Genomic DNA, 22,644 nt, shown 5'->3' with positions numbered 1-22,644 from the left:
ATATTATATCTTTTTTAGAGAACAAAAGGCTTTGCGAGTCAACTTAGAGAGAAAAAGAAATCCTTCCTAACCACCTTCAAATCAATATTGTCTTGCATATTTTTTAAAAATTCTTCCCTTGTCAATGGTTTATGATAAATTCTCAATCGATGACCATTATCAAAGACATTTTCAATCACATAAGGCCCAAGCCAATGAGTTTGAAATTTTCCTTGAAAATCTTTAAACTTTGAGTCAAAAATTAATGCCCAACCTCCTGGCTAAAATTTCCTTTCTTTTATGAATTTTTCATGCCACCTGAATCTTTGTTGTTAAACTATGTTGGTTCTTTGAATAGCATCATGTCTCATCTCATCTAGTTCATTTAGTTGTTCTATTCCTTATTTGTGTGCTTCACATAGATCATGACCCAATTTGACCATTGCCTTGAAGGTCTTTACTTAGAACTCAATAGGAAATAATACTTGCTTCCCATAAACAAGTTCATATGGACTATGTCCTGTGGTGTTTCTCCATGTGGTACGGTATGCCCATAAAGCTTCTGGAAGCTTTTGTGCCTAGTCTCTTCTATGCAGATGCGTAGTCTTGGTAAGAATTGTTTCTATTACATTATTGGTGGATTCCACCTATCCATTTACAAGTGGGTGATATGGAGTGGAATTTTGATTTTTGATTTTGTATTCCTCCATTATCTCCCATACCAACTTGGATGTAAATTGAGTACCCTAATCTATCACAATTTCCCTTAATCAGTGCAAACAAGAATGTACATTTTTTGTCTTCATGGTGGATTAGTTGGACCAACAACATCCAGAGCCCATTTCTCAAAAGGTTCAATGAGTACTATGGTTGTAGATGTATTTCATCTGAAGGAACAAGTTTCCCCATTCTTTGACAACTATCACATCTCTTAGCATATTCTTTGGCATCCTTAAAAAGGGAAGGCCAATAATATCTAAAGAGAAGGACTTTGTAAGCAGTTCTTTTATCAGTGAAATGTCCTCCACATGGTTCATCATGACAAGCCTTTAATATTTCTTGTACTTCATCTTCTCTAACACATCTCCGAATGATCAAATTTGACCTTGTTTTGTATAATTCTCCATTCATCCATGAGTAAGATGCATTAATTTAAATTCTTTCTTTTCACTCAAGGAGACAAATTTAGTAGAAACTTCCCTGTAGCCAAATAATTAAAAATATCTATAAACCAATGAGATTTAATAGATACTACAAAAATATATTCATCAGGAAAATTATCTTCTACAAGTACATCATTAGTATCATTTTGAATCCTAAATAGAAATCCAGCAACTGTATTTTGTTTTCCAATTCAATCCAAAATAGTAATATTGAATTCTTGTAACAACAATAATCATCTTGTAATTCTTCCATTAGTGTTTGGTTTATTCATTAAATACCTAATTGCAGGATGTTCTATTTTCATAATCAGTGATGTAATGTCTAAATTTATTAATGGCATGGACAATAGCAAAAAACTCTTTTTCTGTTACAGTATAATTTAACTATGCAAGAGTCAAATTTTTACTGGTGTAGTAAATGGCATAAGGAGCTAAATCCTTTTGTCCTAATACATCTCCTAAATTTGTATCTAAAGCATCAATTGAAATGTGCAAAGGTAGTTTCCAATTTGGTCCTCTTAGAATGGGTGTTTCAGAAATCTTTTCTTTCAATTTTTCAAAAGCTTTTTGGCAATCATAATTTCAAACGAATTCACAATTTTTTGTGAGCAATTTGAAAAGTGGAGAATTTTTTTTTGTAAAGTTTTCTATGAATCTTCTATAGTAACCAATCAACCCAAGAAAAATTCTAACATCTCTTTGACAAGTTGGAATTGATAATTTAGAAATAACTTCTACTTTAGATGTGTCCACTCTAATTCCATTTCATGGTGTCCTAAAACAATTCCCTCAGTAAACATCATAAAACAATTTTCATGGCTCAATGAGAGATTTACTTCCTTACATCTAATGCAATTTTTTCCAAATTTTTAAAAGTTTGTTCAAAGGAATTTTCATAGTGAGTAAAATCATCCATATAGACTTCCACACAATCATGAATTAGATCAGAGGAAATGCCTAAAACAACCCTTTGTAATGTTGCAGGTGCATTACATAATTTGAAAGGAAGTACTTAGTAGGCATAGGTTCCCCATGAACAGGTAAAAGTGGTTTTATCTTGATCTTCTAGTGCTACTTGGATCTGGTTATATCCACTAAAACCATCCAAACATGAGAAATATTTATTTCCTGCCAATGTATCTAAAACTTGATCTATAAAAGGAAGTGAAAAATGATATTTTAAAGTGGATTTATTCAATTCCCTATAGTCAATGCATACTCTCCATTTTCCATTCTTTTTAGGAGAAATTACCAATGGTGAAACCCGTTGGCTATATAATATTGGATAAATGAAATTCACATTCAAAATTTTTTGTAGTTCCTCTTTAACAATTTCCCTTAAATTTGGATTCATTCTCCTCTGAGGTTGTCGAATTGGTTTGGCATTTTCTTCAATGTAAATATGATGTATACAAGTATTGGGATCAATTCATTTCATGTCAGTGTATTCACATGCATAACCAGAGGAACATTCTTGTGGAATTTTTATTAAATATCTCTTTTGAAATTCTTCTAGATTATTATTGATATTCGAGGTTTTTTCTGGAAAGATTTTTATTGAATAATTGCCAAATTTTGCCATAGAATGTGATAATTGACGAGATAATAAATATTCAATATTACATTGTTTTTGAAAAGTTTGATTAGATTCATAATATGAGGAACACTCATTATTTTCCATTAAATTCAAAATCTGATCTTCTTCATCTATTTTTGAAGTAACAAGGATTGGTCGTATATCAATATCATCATCTATCCATTCTTCACTTTATACCTCTATTGTTTTTTTTGTAGGAGGATATAATGTGAATTTCTTTGTTGAACTTCCATAAAAAATGAACATATCACCAGATCTACAACTTATAAAACCATCAACTATAGCTAACCATGGTCTTCCTATAATCAATGGATGTCCTCCTAAATTACTCTTAGGTGTTAAAATCATAAAATCAACAGGATACTCCTGAGAATATAAGGATACAAATATGTCTTCTAATACACCATCAGGTTTAATAGCATATATGTCTGTTAATTACAACAATATAGGTGTATATTGAAGATGAGGAAGTTTCAACTGATTCATAGTTTGTTTACCCATGATGTCTATAGCTACTCCTAAATCAATCAATGTTTTTGGAATTTAGATACCATTGATATGTGTTTTCACAATGGGACTTCCTAGATCAAGATATGTCTGAATTGTTGTTTTTCCCATCATGATATCTCCAATTTTTCAAACTAATTGAATTCTTTTGACTTCTTTTCTCTTTCTTCCTAGCCTTTTAATACTTAACTCACTAATTTTATTTGAAAATATTTGTATTTATTTGATAGCTTGTAACAAAGGAATTTTTATGCAAACATTCTTCAATTCATCTATCATATCATAGTCAAGCAATAAAATCTGTTTTTTCTACCCCTTTATCAATTTTCAATCTCTCAGGAAAAGGTGGTGTTTGAACAGATACTGAAGGTTGTTCTATGATGGGAGTTCAGTTTATTGGAATGTCATCATAATGTATAGGGGTGGTTTATTTTTTAGATTTTTCTTCTTGATTAAGAGATTTCTCTTTTTTAGAGAAATTCTCCTTTTCAAATTCTTGAATAACAATTGATGGGGACTTCTTTTCCAATACTCTACCAGATCTAAGTTGGACATTGTTTAGATCTAATGGAGTTATCATGTAGGTTTGGAAATTTTGTCCTTCCATATCGTAAACAGGTTGTGAATTTTTATTATTATTTTGAAAGTGGTTCGACATTCCATTGATATGGTCTTTGAGGAAATGGTAATGAAAATTGTGAATTTGGATTCTGAGGTTAAGTTGGTTGAACATGTTGAGGAAAATATTGCGGTTGAAAAACTAGGTAAGGTTGTTGATATTGAGGGTATTTTCCATAAGGATTTTTCCATCCTTGTGCCCAAGGTTGAGGCTAAGATTGTCAAGGCATGGGTGCAGTCTATTTTTTTTGTGATGGTTGTGCAAATGCTTGAGTGTTAAAACATTGGGTCATATTTGTTTGTGAATTTTGCCATGGTCTCTTAGCAATAAAACAAAGGGAATCTACTTGATTTGGTAGTACTTCCTCTTGATAAACAACTTTAAGACTTGTTATTGAAGGAGATTCCTTTGTATCATGATTTTATGCACATATAACAGATGTTTCTACACTTTTTAAGTCAAGAGGGAATTCTCTCAAAGCATGTTTTTATCTACATTTGGGACAAAAGATTGATAATGTAGCATTTTCAGCCTTTTGTTTCTTTTGTATTTTAAGGGTATCTATTTGTTCACTAAGACTCCCCAAAATGTTTGTTTTAAAGTTGTCAAACAATTTTCCTAATTCAACCCTACTTACTATCCCAGCTCTTGCCTTACCTCTTGAAATGTGTATGCATAACTCACAAATTTATCCCAATGATAATTGAGAAATATCTCCCTTACCCATCAAATTGAGAAGATCAATCCACTCATCTATGATGGATTTTAATAAGAGAGATTTCAAAGTTTCTCAATCTAATCCATTATTTTTAGCTCTTTTAACATTATAAGAAAATTATCAATGAAATCTTCAAGATTTTAATCTTCTTTTTGCATCAGTTTAAAGAATTCATCCTTAAGATTATGGGGCATAGAGTAGTCCTTATATTTATCTAAGAATGTAGTTTTCATTTCTTCCCACATTCTTATAGAATTTTCTCTTAAGACCATGAACCATTTTAATTTCGCATCCTTAAGAGTTGCTAGAAACAATTTCAACTTTTGAGTGTTAAGAAAGTAATCATAATATCTACACAAGTCTTCAAATTCAAAGAGAAATGTTTTAGGATCTTCATTTCTTAATCCATGAAAATTTGGAAGGATGGAGGGTGAGATGTTTTTCATTGTAGTTGTTGTCTCTTCATCAAGGATAGGAAATCCAAAAGTTTCTGGATCACCTCTATCTCTTCCTCTCCCTCTTCCACCTCCCATATTTCCTTCTCTTCCTCCTCCAATCCTAGGTTTTTCACCATTGACATTATGTACCTCTCCTTCCCCTTCTCCAACCATTGTAGATTCTTCAGAACTAATATAAGGTTCCAAAATTGGATAATTCCTCTTCTAGTTCTTCTGGTTCTTCTATCAATGTTAATTTAAAATAAGTTTCTTCCTCCTCTTCTTCACTGGGGATTTCTAGTTCTTGTCCTAGAAGTTTCTCTCTAGTTGAATATAGGAAAATTACTCCTTTTATTGGGGATGTAGGATCTTCTTCTTCTATTATTGCTTCAGTTGATGAGGTTGGTGAATCTCTAGGTTGGATTTCGGATCTAAGTACCTTAGGAAGTTTATGTTTGCCTGAAAATGATGGAATATGAGTTTAAGTGGGTAGTGTGGCACTACGAGGTCATGGTGGGGTGAGTGATGATGTTGGAATTAAGATTTTACCTCTACCTACAAATCTACCTCTAGAATCTCTTTCCATATGCATATCATTTTTGTTTTTTTAAGTAAAAAGAAAAAAAAACTCCCATATACACTTCCCGGCAATGACAAATTGACTTTAAATTGTTTACATAAATTATTGACCAGGGCTAGTAAGTTGATGAAGTGTAAGTGCATTGTATGTTCTCAAAGTCTTTTATTCTAAATTAAATTGAGTTATTGAAATGCACGTCTTCTATGAGTAAATTAGTTATTCTTAGATAATAAGATTAACTCTACAATGATGGTCACAATCTCTTGCTTAAAACTACATTTTCTTATATAAATATCACACTCTACTTTGAAATAAAGAAAATCTCACACTTGATGTAAATGAAAATTAATTCCACACTTTGCATAAATAAGAATTATATACACACGACTCAATTGTAGAAGCAAAAACTACTATTTAATCTCATGACAGCTCTATATAACAAACAACCATACTTGTATGAAAACAAAATGAAACAAACTCCTGCTTAAAATACATTCACACTTGCTTGAATTATAGATCAAACATGCTTGAAATTTAACATCCAATTCTGCAAATAAATCCTCTATCTATAAGAAAGATAAAATTCTTTCTAATTGATTAAAATATAACACTACGTCATTGCTGCTAATCTCTATCCATGTGCATCTAGAATCTATGAACAAAGAAATGATTAGTAGAATGAACTTAATTCAAATCAGGTAGAAATTATAATGCAATTACTTAATCGACAAATAGGAAGCTATGAGAATATAAAGACAATTTATATCTACCGAAAACGAAACATAAATCCTTACTGCTCGAGGGGGCCCTCCACGAGAAGCAAGAAATCACGCTATTGATCAAACACTTAACACACATGAGAAAATTAAACGATTCTTTAATAAAAGAGCATTAAAAATAGAGTTTAAGTCTCACTATCGCATCCTCACTTAACAATGTTTTCATTTCTGTTGAGAGACATATTTATAAAGCTCATAGCACTAAATTTTTCAGATCTATATGCCTAATCCCTATCAATAGAAACTATATTTAACTTGAAAAGATATCATAACATAACTCGCTCATGATTTGCTATTATCAAAGCAAATCATGAGGCATAATTCTCGTTCTCGCTCGCATGTTGTCGACAACAGAGGTTGACTTTATCTTTGACCGCATCACCAAGACCTTCTTCCATCGATGAGAGTAGGAGGAAATCGTTGAGTGCATCAATTGCCACGTACCCATATATTTCCCTTTCCAACGGGCACCTTGGAACCTGTCAAACCAAGGACTTGGCTACAGAATCGTGTATTAGCTACAAAATCATTGCAATTCGGTAGCTCAAATAAACATTAATCTAAATAATAAAGAACATTATCAATTTATGAAATACAAGACAATTGTATGCCTCCCATGTCATAATTCCTTTGATTTGATGCCCAATGTGTGATTATGAAGGTAAAAAAGAAATAGATAGAGTGAAAAGGGTGTCAAAAAGAAGCAATTGTGAGGCTCAACAGGATGTATCTAGGATCCCTGTGGTGGATCTAACTGAAACATTTCAAGACTGAGCCCTCACATTTCAAGTTGTAGAAGACCTATCCAATGCACCATTCAATGAAATATTGATCCTAGAAATAAACCTAATATCACCTGTAGTTCACAATAAGTCGACCTCATTGAACTGACCTCCTTATCTTATCTCCCAATTACGAAAGTTGGTGCAATTCAATTGTCAATTTATGAGATATTTTGAACTTGGAAGTAAAACCAATAGCACCTTAACATTGAATGTGACCTTGGTACAACAATAAATGAAGAAACAATGTTGTATGGGTGATAACATAGGTAACAACAACGTTTGACTTGACAAATAGTCAGCGTAGATTCTTGATCGTTGAAACCTACAATAACATATCTTCTCTAATACAAACATGACATAATTCTTATATGTACTTGTCCTATGTCTGTCAAAAGACCGACTTCAGCACATGGTCTTCTATTCACAATTGAATTTTCAAGGTGACTTGAAAAACATAATGAGTTGGACTACATCATCATTTTTACTTCAACAGTGCCTTCAATAGGAACCTTCTGACAGTGTAAGCTTTAGTGTATTATATAGTAGTAGTGAGAGGTTCATGTTTCATTGTTTTGCAGTAATGGTAATCACATTGCAGTCGTAAGTCTTGATGATTCTAAGTGAAAGGCCAAAGGCACTATGTGTAGTGGCATTCCTATTATTGACGGATGTTGAATATTTGTAGAAGAAAATATTTTTTGTCTTTGAGGTTTCTGCGAGTCTCATGTTTATGTAGATTTACTTGCGGATCCATCGCATTCAAATTCTTTTTTTGATCGATGTTTTGAACTAGCAACAATGGTTCATCTTCAGGATATGAAAGAATATATTTTTGTCTATAGTAAGGTTACCATCATCAGAAATAGTTTCACGATCAAGAGATCATTTATATTGTTTGTCTTAATTCATCAACAATTCTTCATTCTGAGATAAGGGGCAGTAAGGGTTTATGTTTCATCATTGTTGTAGAAATATGGAAAGGTGTTTCATAACTATATTTGAGTAGCTATAAGACGTATCCAAATAAGACTCCTTGGGAAAATCTTGAGACAATTGCAATAAGGTCATAGAGCTGGCCTAAGACATCTAAGATTGAGCCTCAGTCCTAGCAATATATTGGTTAATACATCCTTTCGACACGAGGGCAACGGAGTTCGGTCATAAATGACTCGGTTTTCCTAATGCATATTAATTCGTGAGCATTGCAGTGCTTGTGTCAAGGACAATAGTGGTTGATGTACAGTGACAACTATGATGATCTTCAGTTACAGAAGTGAGAAATTACAAATTCCAAAGTGGTCATAGATAGCAATGGTTAATTTGGCATTATGATTGTGTATAAATGTGGATATTGAAGTTAGAGTTTGAGGTACAATTGTGTAATGGTCAGATTAAGAAGAATTGAGTAGTGAGGCTTCTAAGACTTGACAACGATATACATACCAAGCATAGTAGTATAAATTTCATTGTAGCATCTTTATATTGATTCAGAGTACAGGTGGATCCAGTTTGAAAATTGTGAAACGTGGCCCACTAGCTGATTAGGATGCCATGGTGGTGCAAGGAAAGAGATGGGAGACTCCTTCAGGTTGAAGCCTACAAACACTCCAGGGAGGCAGGGTGGTGCTAGGGTAGGTTGGATGTTGCATAGGGCGTTAATGCGTCCATCCAGTTGCAGCTAGTACACAAGGTGTTGGCATACCTTCAGGTTGGAGCTTGTAAACTAGGGTGTTGGGGCATCCTCCTAGTTACAGTTGGTCAATAGGGCATTGGATTTTCCTACAGGTTGGAACCTATAAATCAGGGGGTTGGAGCCTCCTTCAGTTGGAGATGAAAACTTGATGTGAATCTTTGAAGAGAAGTATTAAGAAGTGTTTAGTGGTTTTTGTCTCGGAGGGGTTTCCACCTAATAATATTTGTGTCTACTATCTTTGTGGATTGTTGAATGGTGTTGATGATGTTTATGTTTCTATTATTCTAATAAAAAATATGGATCTATGGAATTAAAAATATTTTTATTGATAATAAATATTGATTCACCACCCTCTCAATATTTCCAATAGAGTTTGACAAAGAAATGGTTGAATTAAGAGAGAGACTTAGTGTAATAAGCATGTTGTTGCAAGAGAGGGAGAACAAATACTAGAGTTATGGATGGGATCTAAAGAAGAAAATCCAATGGTTTGTTAGACATTTATATGTCACCCGGAAGTTTCATAAAGAAGAAGTGAGAATATTTTAAGCATTTCAAAATATACAAAGAAATTGTTGAAAATGAAACTGATTTGAAGATAAAATGCTTAAGATTGAACAATAGAGGTGAATTTACATCCAAAGAATTACAACAATATTGTGAAGAATATGGCATAAAAAGGTAGTTCTCAACAGTTAGGGCACCTCAATGAAATGGATTCGTAGAAATAAATAATAAGATTGTAGTTGAAATGGCCAAGACCATGTTGACTGACTCAAAATTAAGCAATACCATTTGGGTCCAAGCAGTTGAAGTCACAATTCATATTCTGAACAGAGGAGTGCTTAGGAGTAACAATGACAAAACTCCTTATGGGATATGGAAAGGAAAACTAACCAATGTCAAGCGCTTCAAATTCTTTGAGAATAAATGCTATATAAAGAGGGATGACTCTAAGATTGACAAGCTAGATTCCTGATAGGATGAAAGTATATTTGTTGGGTACTCCACCAAAATCAAGGGGCATAAGTGTTACAATATGAGACTGAAAAAAATAGTGGAAAGAATCATTATGACATTTGATAAAGGTTGTAGGAAACAAACCAAATAAAATTCAGCAGAACAAGAAATAGAAGAACTAAGGAAAGAAGAGAAGGTGAAGGAAGAGCCATTGGAAGAAGAATCAGAAGAACTAGCAGATAAGAAAGGAGAGATTGGTCAACAAACCTCTCAAGCACCTTATAAATCACCTAAGAAATGGTATTATAAAAATCACAAGGTGTAAAAGATAATTGGAGAAATAGATGCAGGAATTGGAACCAAAAGAAGACAACAAGCACATGTGGAAAGAGAAAGACATTTTTCCTTTTTATCCACCTTTGAGCCTAGAATATTTGATGAAGCTAGAAATGATGAACATTGGGTCAAAGCCATGAATGAAGAACTTGATAAAATTGAAAATAATGACACATGGGAACTGGTGTCAATAACAAAGGACAAAAATGTCATAGGTACAAAATATCTCTTCAGGAACAAGATGAATGAAGATCAACATGTTACCAGAAACAAAGTCAAATTATTAAGGAATTTAGACTTCTGTGATCCATAACATTGTTTAGAAAATCTTCGGCAAAATCACATAATCAATCTTTTGTCGACGCGTTTCGAACCAACCAGTGTGGTTCATCGTCAGGACAAGTTGAAGGACTGATCTGGCTAAGCTTGATTAAATAGAGTGTGCAGAGATCCCAACGGTTATATTGCAACGGCTAATTTTTGACTTAGTCAAACTAATAATTTTATTATTAACCGAAACCTACTATTATTAGTTAATTGAATAAATATAATGTTTAAATATAATATTTAAACATTATATTTATTCAATTAACTAATAATAGTAGGTTTCGGTTAATAATAAAATTATTAGTTTGACTAAGTCAAAAATTAGCCGTTGCAATATAACCGTTGGGATCTCTGCACACTCTATTTAATCAAGCTTAGCCAGATCAGTCCTTCAACTTGTCCTGACGATGAACCACACTGGTTGGTTCGAAACGCGTCGACAAAAGATTGATTATGTGATTTTGCCAAAGATTTTCTAAACAAAAGTCAAATTAGTCTGTAAAAGACATGCACAGGTGGAAGGAATCGATTTTGAGGAAACATTTGCTCCAGTAGCCATAATGGAATCCATCTGGATGTTCTTGGCATATTCTTTCTCAAGAAAGATCTAAGTATATCAGATGGACGTCAAATCAACTTACTTGAATGGAGAATTGGAAGAAGAAGTTTACATAGAGCAGCCTAAAGTATTTACGCTTACCGATAAGAAAGATTATATTTGTAGGTTAAAGAAAGCACTTTATGGTCTCAAGCAAGCCCTGAGAGCATGATATGCCCACTTGGACAAATATTTGCAGAAGCAAGGCTTCAGGAGAGGAAGCACTGACAACAAGTTATATATTTAGATCAAATAAGACAATTTGACACTCATAGAAGTATATGTGGATGATATCATTTTTGGTAGTTAGGATGACATGTTAAGTAAGAAGTTCATTGGTGACATGCAGAAGGTGTTTGAGATGTATTTACATGGAGAATTGAATTTCTTCTTAAGATTTCATATTTCTCAGGAAGAAGATGGAATATTCATATCTCAATCTAAGTACAACAAAGACATGTTGAGGAAATTTTGAATGGAGGATTGCAAACCTGTTAGCACTCACATGGTGATAGGTTGCAAGCCAAGCAAGGATGAAGAATCTAATGAAGTTGACAAAATATTATATAGATTAATTATTGGTACCCTACTGTATGTGACAACTTCTAGACCAGATGTGATGCAAGCAGTTGGACAAATTACACAATTTCAAGCAATGCCAAAAGAATCTCATGTCCTTGTTATAAAAAGGATCTTCAGATACCTCAAATGAAGAACTACTTTTGGCCTATTGTATCCTAAGAGAAATTAATTGGTTATTACAACTTATATTGATGCATATTGGGAAGCTTGCATTGATGGTCTCAAGAGCACTAATGGAGCATATTTCTACTTGGGTGGATGTCTTGTGTCTTGGTTGAGTAAAAAGAAGTCCTCAGTCTCCTTATCTACATCGGAAGCTCAATACATAGCAGAAACAACATGTTGTACTCATGTCCTTTGGATGAAACAAACGTTGAAGGATCCACAGGTGAAGTTTGATGAGCCCATCTTGATGTTTTGTGACAGCACTAGTGCCATAATTATCTCCAAGAATCCTATCTTGCATTAGTGAATAGGTTGCAGGAAAGAAAATAAATGTAGAGTACATTAGGACAAAGGAGAAAGTAGTTGACATATTCAACTAACTTTTAGCTCGTGATAATTTTTAGTATCTTTGATAGAAGTTTGAGATTTTATCAAGTCCACGTTGATCTTCATCTCTTTCAGTTTGACAGACAGGGAGAGCATGGCATATCATTAGAGGAAGGAAGTAGGAACCTTGTCAGGGGGAGTCACCCTTTGCAATTTATGTCAAAGGGAGATGGAATTCAAAGGAAGCAGTTTATAGGCATGCAATTAGGGGGAGCAGTGATCACAGGGGGAGTTTGTGTGTTGTCATCAATACTAAAGGGGGAGACTGATGAACTATGGTTATAATTGATGTAAACCCTAGAAGAAACCATTGGATCCCCACCTTTAAGGAAAAAAATGACAAGGTATTTCCAATCTAATGGGCTCTAGAACATCACGGTTGGATACTCCTCATCATGATGATTCCAATGGTATATAAAATGTAATGATATTCTTCACAGTTTGGGAAATATGCCTAGTGAAATATGATGCACCCTCCTTGTGGAAAGAAACCCCAAAAGAGTGATGATGTGGCAACATCGTATTGGCTAGACAAATGACACATTTCATATGAAGAAGGAGGGAGTTAAAATTTTAATTTATTATCATCAAATTCTTTGAGGAAAATGCCTAAAGAGAAATTGGTCTTGCAAATTTTACATGTCCTAAATTAGAGAGAAATTTGACTTCTATCAAAAGTAAAATTTAAGAAGGGGTTTTTAAATTTTAAATGTTTTCCCTCCCTTTTAGATTTAGACATGCCCTCTTAGAAATCTTTATTGATACTATAAACAAAGACCTTATCTCTCCTTCATTTGTGTGAACTAGGATGCCAATACTTCAAGAAACCTTATGAAATATTCTTGAGGCCCTGTGGAGTTTTGAACATGTATTAGGAGAGGTCGGATATCTTAAAAGAATTTGGTTATGGCTTGCATATTTTAGAAATGGGTTCATTTTGTTTGAATTTTTTTACAGGGAGCTCATATATCTAATGAAACCATGGAGAAATCCAATGAACTAGAGCCACACATCCATGATTATTTGACCCACTGATTAGGATAGTCTTATGTATGTTTATGAGAAAGAAAATTGTTTATTTTATGAGCCAAATCTATAATAAAAGACAAGAAAAATACCGTTGATATGGAGCAGGTCATAAGGTTGAATAAGGTCATGATTTTGAGCCCACTATCAAGGCATAAATTTGAGGCATATGCGAAAGTTTGAGCATAGATCGAGGTGTATTTTAGGGCACAAAGTTAGGTATATCGAATGCTATCAAAATTCAAGTGTTAATATCACAACTCCAATACTATGAATGTATGTTGGCCTAATCGAAATCTAGCCCTTTCAAAGGACAAACATCTATATTATATGCAAATTTTTATTTGAGGGTTTCACTGGCCTATCATACTCTCAAATTGATAGAGGTCTACAGTATGTTTATGGTCTTCTAGGGAAAATTACTGAACCAATCTAAACAAGATGTATCCTCCAACAATACTCTACTAGTCATGTGTGTGGCCCTACATAACATTGTGAATGAAGAAGATGTGATTGTCAAGGAAGCCCAAGTCATCTGTCTCTAAATAATACATTGCAATCTTCTAGAGTGGGATCAATATGTAATTCCTTTATAATATGAGCATTTGTTGGTCTCTCTTAGTAGATTGAAATTTGATCTGTAGCAATTACATAAGCGTAGAAGTTTGTATTTAGTGATGGAAGAATTCTAAGTCATTTTATCTTCATTTGGGTCTTCTTCTCAGCACATCTTCAACACCTCATCTTTATGTCATGGTAACAATACTTATATATCGATTTAAGTTTACTAAAGTATCATATATTTTGGAACAAAAGCGTGTGCCTTGAAAAATGGTACAATTGTTGCACTAATTACTAAGTAAACAAGGAATGATTTTCTAATTGACTCCTCCAAATCTTGTGAAACTTATAATGGTTTATGAAGCAACACTTTTCCTATAGAGTAGTGCTATCTATAAGGTGAAATTTTGACTTAAGCATCAGTAAGGAACTTCCACAAAGAGACAAAGAGAAAAGGAAACATTGCTCATTTTTCATTGATACAATATCTAGCAGCAAGTTGAATCAATTTGTTACATCTACAACAATAAACATCTTGACGAGAAGGTAAGAGGTATAGGAACATTCTCTTAGTACACTATTTTTGGTCTTTTGTGTATGTTGATTTTTAGTGAAATATGGGATATTTTGCAATAAAGTTTTTGTTATCTGATCATTATGTAGCAGTTGAAGAAGTTTGGAAGTACGGGTTACAGTAAAATCTTTGTAAGTGGGCCATTATCCCTAATAAAAAAGCCCACAATTGTTTATATGTCTTATCATTATTTTCAGGGTAGTTGGGTGGTGCAAGGTAGATGATTGAAGTGACCTTCAGGTTGTAGTCTAAATAAACTTCAGGGTGGTCAGGTGCTGCTAGGGGCAAGTTGTAGCTTGCAGGGTGTTGGAGCGTCCTTCTAATAATTGTTGGAAAAGTAGGGTGTTGTAGCCTCCTTTTAAGATTTGGATTTAAGGTATTGTACTAAAAAATTATAATAGAGAAGCATTAACACTACAACAAAATAGGAAATTTGCGCCAAATTTAGCACCAGATTTTAGTGAATTTTTTTCTCAATTGGGATGAGCAGCGTGGCGCTAAATTTGGCTCTATTGTACAATTTTTAAAGCGTCCTTTTTTGCACCAAATTTTGTATCTTTTTTTATGCCAAATTTTGCATCATATTTTGTACCAAGATTGGCATTTGGTTTTACAACAGATATTGCTTCTAGTTTTGTGCCATTTTTTTGCATCATTTTTTGCTTCCAGTTTTGTGTCATTCTTTGCTTCTAGTTTTGTGTCGTAATTTGCATCGAGTTTTACACCATATTTTGCATCTGATTTAGTGCCCTTTTTTCATCTAGTTTGTGCCAGTTTTTGCATCTAGTCGTATGCCATGTTTTGCTTCTAATTTTGTACTTATTTTACATTTATTTTTGTGTCAGTTTTTGTGCCCTTTTTTACACCATATTTTGCATCCAATTTTGCACCATATGTTGAATCTGATTTAGTGCCAAATTTTGCATGGATTTTTGCATCCAATTTTGCATTTTATTTCTCCCCCTTTTTTGCATCCTATTTTGCATCTAATTTTGCATAATTTGTTTCATCCAATTTAGCATCATTTTTAACACCATTTCTTGCATCCTTTTGAGCATCTAAATTTCATCATATGTTGAAGCATGTGTTGCGTCCAACTTTTCATCCCATTTTGTATCTAATGTTACATTCAATTTTGAGCCATCTTTTTGGTCTACTTTTCCATTTGTTTTTGCACCAAGTTTTGAATCGTTTTTTGCACCTCATTTTGCATCAAATGCTGCATCTCAATTTGCATCCAAATTTGAGCCATTTTTTGCACCATTTTTTCTACTTTTGTGTCCAATTTTGCACCATTTTTATGTCCAATTTTGCATCATTTTTGGTGTCTAATTTTGCATCCTTTTTGGCATCTATATTTTCATCCTTTTGTTGCCACATTTTGTGTCCACATTTGTGTCTCATTTTGCACCTAGATTTTAGCTTGAATTTTCATCTAGTTATGCATCATTTTTGGCATCCTTTGGTTCACCCTTCTTTAGTCCCATTTTGCATCTTGTTTTGTGTCTTTTCTTACATCCTTTTGTACCCAATTTTGCATCCCTAATTTTACATCATTATTTGCATCCTCATTTTGGTGCCCATTTTTTGCATCTGTGTTTGTGCCCAATTTCGTGTCCTTTTGTATGCCCTATTTTGTTCCCTTCTTTGTGTCCATTGTTACATCCTTTTCTAATTCTACTTTGAAACACTTTTTGTGTCATTGTTTGCATCTTGTTTTGATGGCTAGTTTAACATCCAATTCTACTCCCAATTTTTCATCCATGGTTACATCCACTTTTGGCTTCTTGTTTAGAGTTTTACTTTTATTTCCATTTATGACCCCCTCTACGGGTTCATTTTACTAATTTCAATTACATAGTGAAATATATTACAGTTTCTAAATATCATTTTGTTGTAGGATTTAATGCACAGTTAGATGAGCATAAAAACATCTTAATTTATCCCAGAAACCTAGGAGAGACTGATTAAGAGAAAGGTTGTTTTAAGGCTCAGGATTCTTAGTAGATCAAGATGTAGAGTATAGATTAAGAAAAACATAAGGAATTCTTGTGAGTCCTCGTATGAAAGTCTTATTGGTTATTTTAGTGTAGTTTGGAAGTGCTCCTAGCTAGCTCCAAAACTTGGTCTTACACATAAGAAAGAGAACAAAGAAACCTTCACAACTTAATATCTTGATAATCGAAACTATTAGAAACATATAAATATTACTGAATAAATAAATATAAACCAAAATCCCATACATTCATTAGTTAAATAGAATAAGTAAAGAATGAATAGTAGCATATGGAAGGAAGAACAACCGAGCTATATTAATAAAGGAGTTGGAGGAAAGTTACAACCATCGAATGCAGTTGCAGCAACACCTCCCTCAACTCCTATCTCCAAAACTCTCCCTCTCAAGATAGGTCTTAGCAGTGTGATAATACAAGAATTCCCATCATTTTATCAATGGCCAAGCCTCCAATATATAGGAAAGTGAAGGATATGAAGATTTCCCAAATTTCTCATTATTTCAATTTGGGAAAAAGCTTTTCGGTGAATAATGTTTCCTCATATAGAAATGGTCTTTTCCATTTTTTAGATGCTTTTGTGCTTAGGAAAAAACTTCCCCATGCTTTATGGCTCTTTCCCGCTTTTGTATGCTTTTCTTTTTTAGCAAAAAGCTAAATATGAGGATAAAAATATCACATTCCACCACATGAGTTTCCGAAAGTGAACAAGAGTGTCAAATTCTAGTAAACTCAAGTCTTTTTCCTCGTGACTGAGTGAGAATTTTGGTAACAAAATTTAGATGAAGGGAACAACTTGTTATAGACTAGGATAACGTGGTCCTCATGGTACATAACTTGTATTATAGTCTTATATAGTCTAGGAGAAAGGGGTATTTCAACCAACAACATAGTATTTTCCTCCAAGATGATGAAGAGGTATTTTCATGTATAGCATATTTAAGAAGCTATCACAATTCAAATTGATAAGTTAATATTTGTAATCAAATTTAAGGGTAATTGAAAACATTCGTAAAAAAGATAGCAGTGTCCTCATATATAACAATTCTCCATCAAAAAATCATTGACAATTTTCAATATACATATATGACTACTAAATCAACACTTATCATAGATATCATTATTCCAAGGTAAATTCACAAAATTACATCCAAAAATAGTAATATCATCATACATAATGATTCTCCATCAAAAAGCATTGACAGTTTTCAACACATTATAAAGTAACAAGATAATACTAATAATATCCTCATCATCTTTAATCAAATCAACTAAGATTCAAATGTGTGATTATCAGATCAAAATCTTTCGTGAACACCATTATTCTAAGGTAAAATCGCAACACCCATCAAAAGATAGTAATATCATCATACATAATAATTCTCCATCAAAATAATGTTGATAATTTTCAATATATAAATAAAATAACAAGATAAAAATGACAATATCATCATCATATTTAAACAAATCAACTAAAAGTCAATATATGATTACCAAATAAAAATGTTTCATAGATATCATTATTCTAAGGTAAATTCACAACATCCATAAAAAAATAGGAATCTCATCATACACAATAATTGTTTATAAAAAAAATGTAAACAATTTTCAGCATATTCATAAGGTAAAAAGATAGTACCAATAGTATCATCATCATTATTCGAATTAACTAAAATTCAAATGTATGATTACCATATTAAGACATCCCAACTAAATATAAAAAATAATGCATGGCTAGCTAGAACCACAAAAATCATAGTCAAGATCATCCTCATGATCATTTCCATGATCATCATCCCAACCATCCTGATAATATCATCCACATAATCATTACCAACGCCATCGCCATCCTCATCATCATCATCTCTGATATATGATGTAATCTAAACATAATCTGTATCATCATCTTCGTGGTCATTACCTGTAGCGTTCTAGAAAAAAATCAATATTACATGTTAGTACTAATTCTATAGAAAAATGCATATTTTTATTACAATGCTAACCATAAAATGAGGTAGGACATAATAACATTTAATAGTACTAAAAAATAAAATGAAAATATGGTTTAAGATATATTGGAGATCCAACTAAGATTACACTTGTAATTCACATTAAGTAGTTGAAGCATTTTTTAATGCATATGAAGTAGGTACCCATTTGTTCTTCATATTATATTATGAAAGTTTCTTATGATGTCCATGCACAATTGGTAAATTAAGAGTTACTGGAAGCTTTATTTCAAATTACAATTCTAATTCAGATTATAAATAGAAGAAATTTTAACAAAAAAAGAATGTCACATGAAAAAGTAAATTGTTTTTAATGAAAAATAAGTCACATACAATATGAATGTCACATGAAATATTGAGTTTTTTTTAATGCATGTACTTTTCTTTATGATAAAATGGATCCTAATGTTCCTTCGAGAAAAAATTCTCACAAATAATTACTTCATTTTATCCATTATCACACTTAATCCATTATACCTAGTGACGGCAATCACTAGTATAAAATGAGAAATTAGTGACTAGGTGACTAAAAAATTAGTCACCACAGCGTTTCCAAGTGAAATACTACAAAAAATGAGCAATCTTAAGTGACCGAACTAAAAATGATTAACATAAATCACTAATTTAGTCGCGGGTTAAAATATGTGACTAGTTAATAAGTAATACAACTAAAAATGACTAGCATGAATGACTAATTTAGTCTAAGAACAAAAATACAACTACCTAACAAGTACTACAATAATATGAATCTGTTTTTTATGTTAGCCATCTTAATTGTTGTCAAGCAATATAAACTTACAAATGATAGGGGATTGAAAGTATATTAAATATTTGGTTGAAAGGTTATCCTTCCTTAAATATTTCTTCATCCTGACATGGTGTATAGGTGAGCCAACTTTGCATTATGCATCTCTAATAATTTGTAATTTTAAAAATATATTTTTTAATATAAAAAATTAGCTACATATTTTTTTAAAATCTATTCATTGAATCTAATTGGATCTAGTTCCAATTTGAAATTAATTTAAATGGAAATTTTAATGTTTAAGACTCTAATATCAAATAAAAACTACTTTAATTTCATATTAACCAACCTACATCCATCTTAACCAGGATCTATCACGCGTTGAGAGGGATCTCGAGGTCCAAACTTTTTTTTCTAGTGTAAAACTTGAGGAAATGTTTTCACCTCGAGAGATTGGATCCCTCTCGGCACTTGATAGTTATAGGGTTAATATGGATCTAGGTTGGTTATATAATACTATATAATATATATATTTGTATTTGTGTCTCTTTTTTATTCCCTCTCTCTATCTCACCCCCCAAACATACACACTCTCTCTCTCTCTCTCTTCCCCTTCTCTGTCTATCTCTCTCTTCCTCTTCTCTTCCTCTCTATCTATATACTTCTCTCTATTCCCTCCCGCTCTCCTCTCTCCCTCACTCTCTCTCCATGACTCCCTTGTCACCCCCTCTCTCTCCACCTTTCTCCCTCTATATTTTTCTTGTTCCCTCCCTCTCCTACCCCCTCCAATTCCATCTCTCTCTCCTCATCTCTATCTTCCTTCCTCTCTATCCCTTATCTCCCACCTCCCTCTATATCCCCTCCCCCAAATCTCTCTCTCTCTCTCTCTCTCTCTCTCTCTCTCTCTCTCTCTTTTCCGTCCAACTCTATCACTATCTCCCCCCCTCCCTGTCTGTATCCATATCTATGTCTCCATCTCTCCCCCTTCCCCTTCTCTCCCTATCTCTATCCTCTCCTCTTCTTTCTATTCCCTCTTCTCCTCTCTCTCTCACTCTCTCTCCATATCCACCTTCTCACTCATCTCTCTCTCCACCTCTATCTCTCTATGTCTTTGTTCTTTCCTCCCTCTCTCTCCCACTCCAACTCCATCTCTCTCTCTATCTTCCTTCCTCTCACTCCCTCTCTCCCACCTCATTCTCTCTTTCTCTCTCTCTGTCCTCCAACTTTTTCACCATCTCGTTCCCTCTCTTTACCCCCTCCCCAACTCTCTCTTAAATTTGATCACATTGTATTGTGTTTAAGAAATTATCTAAATTAGAAAACCTTATTTGGTTGTAAAATATTAAACCTATATTTTGGATCAATCATGTCAAAGAAAATAAAATAATGAAAAACTTTAAAAAATCATGCACTATATTTAATCTATTATAATTATTCAATTTGCTTGCTCTCACCCCTTGGATCCTTAGCTAATATGGATCGTGCCAATTCTTTATATATATCCATCTTAGCTTACTTTTATTAAAACCTTAATTTAATTTCTATGGGAATATTTTTAGTAGTGGTGAGGATAGAGGATTTAGATATATCTCAAATTGTAACATTTTCCCTCTTAGATTCAATTAAAAAAATGTTGTAAAATTAAATTAAAATAAAATATTTTTAGTATGAAATAAGTTATGCTTTTTGGGTATGTGGTATTGATAAGCCATGGTATTGGCCCATGATATTGTAACATTAATATCCATGGTAAAGTGAGGGTGAATATCCATGGTTAACAATCTTGTCATATTGCTATAAAATATTTGAGTTTTTTGGGCATGTGGTATTGTTATAAATATTTTGATTGTGAAATAATTTATGTTTTTTGGGCATGTGGTATTGATAATCCATGGTATTGACCCATGGTATTATAACAAAGGCTATTTTTTACAAGTTAATAACATCTACCATAATGTTTAAGAATCTTGTCATATTGTTGTAAAATATTTTAGTTGTGAAATAAGTTATGGTTTTTGGATCAATCATGTCAAAGAAAATAAAATAATGAAAAACTTTTAAAAATCATGCAGTGTATTTAATATAATTAGTCATGAATGCTCTCATCCCTTGGATCCTTACCTGAGATGGATCTATTATAATTAGTCAATTTACATGCTCTCATCCCTTGGATCCTTACCATATCTATATATCTATATATATATATATATATATATATATATATATATATATATATATATATATATAACCCACAGAGTCCATCTTAGCTTAATTTATTAAAACCTTAATTTAATTTCTATGGGAATATTTTTAGTAGTGGTGAAGATAGAGGGTTTAGATATATCTCAAATTGTAACATTTTCCCTTTTAGATTCTATTAAAAAAATGTTGTAAAATTAAATTAAAATAAAATATTTTTACTATGAAATAAGTTATGGTTTTTTGGTATGTGGTATTCATAAGTCATGGTATTGGCTATGGTATTGTAACAAAGCGGATTTACAAGTTAATATCCATGGTAAATCGAGGGTGAATATCAATGGTTAACAATATTGTCATATTGTTATAACATATTTGATTGTGAAATAATTTATGTTTTTTGGGCATGTGGTATTAATAATCCATGGTATTGTAACAAAGGCTATTTTTTACAAGTTGATAATATCTACCGTAATGTGGGGGTGAATATCCACGGTTAAGAATCTTGTTATATTGTTGTAAAATATTTTGGTTGTGAAATAAGTTATGGTTTTTGGACTTGTAATATTGATAAGCCATGGTATTGGCCCATGGTAATGTAACAAAGCCTATTCACAACTTAATAACAAAATAAAAATATAACAAATTAAATTTGATTATTTTTATTAATTTAACTTTTTATTATTAATTGAAGTCATATTTAAATGTTTACACTCATCCCAATATCATTTTTAACTTCTTCTTCTTCTTCTTAATTTAGTGTCTTACACAAAAATAATAAATTCTTATTAAAAATAAATCATTTAACCTAATTGCAATTTATATATTTTATTTTATATTTTAAATATTTGTTTTATTTTTTCTATTATAAATATTTCTTTTCTTTTTCATTTCCAGTTTAACTTTCAGTTCAAATAAAATATTCACAGATTACAAAATCACATTGTAGCACTGTATTTTTCTCTGCCTTGTCTATATCTACCTGGAAATTCTAGAAGAAGGAAGACCATCAACATGATCTATGGATTTCATGGGATTCGAACCCCAGATGGAGTTTGCATGGGAAACACCTTAGGAGAGCATCAACGATTAGATGGAGGAAGGGCAAGGTCACTGGGCATGGATATTTTGGTAATTTGTACATGGGTATGAATTTGGACTCTGTTCTTCCTTTTTACTAAAGAGGATTTTTGTTCTTATGGGTAAATAATTTCGAGGGTTTATATGATCATAGAATAAATTTTATTTAGAGTTGAGGGTTTAATGATTATGATACTTTAATAATTTGTACATGTGTATGAATTTG

Source organism: Pinus tabuliformis, chromosome X, assembly GCF_031772625.1.
Source record: "Pinus tabuliformis cultivar Carrire ecotype Pingquan chromosome X, CPIR1, whole genome shotgun sequence".
Classification (NCBI taxonomy): Eukaryota; Viridiplantae; Streptophyta; class Pinopsida; order Pinales; family Pinaceae; genus Pinus; species Pinus tabuliformis.
The sequence above is the reverse complement of the archived record's forward strand: the minus strand, read 5'-3'. Positions refer to the sequence as shown.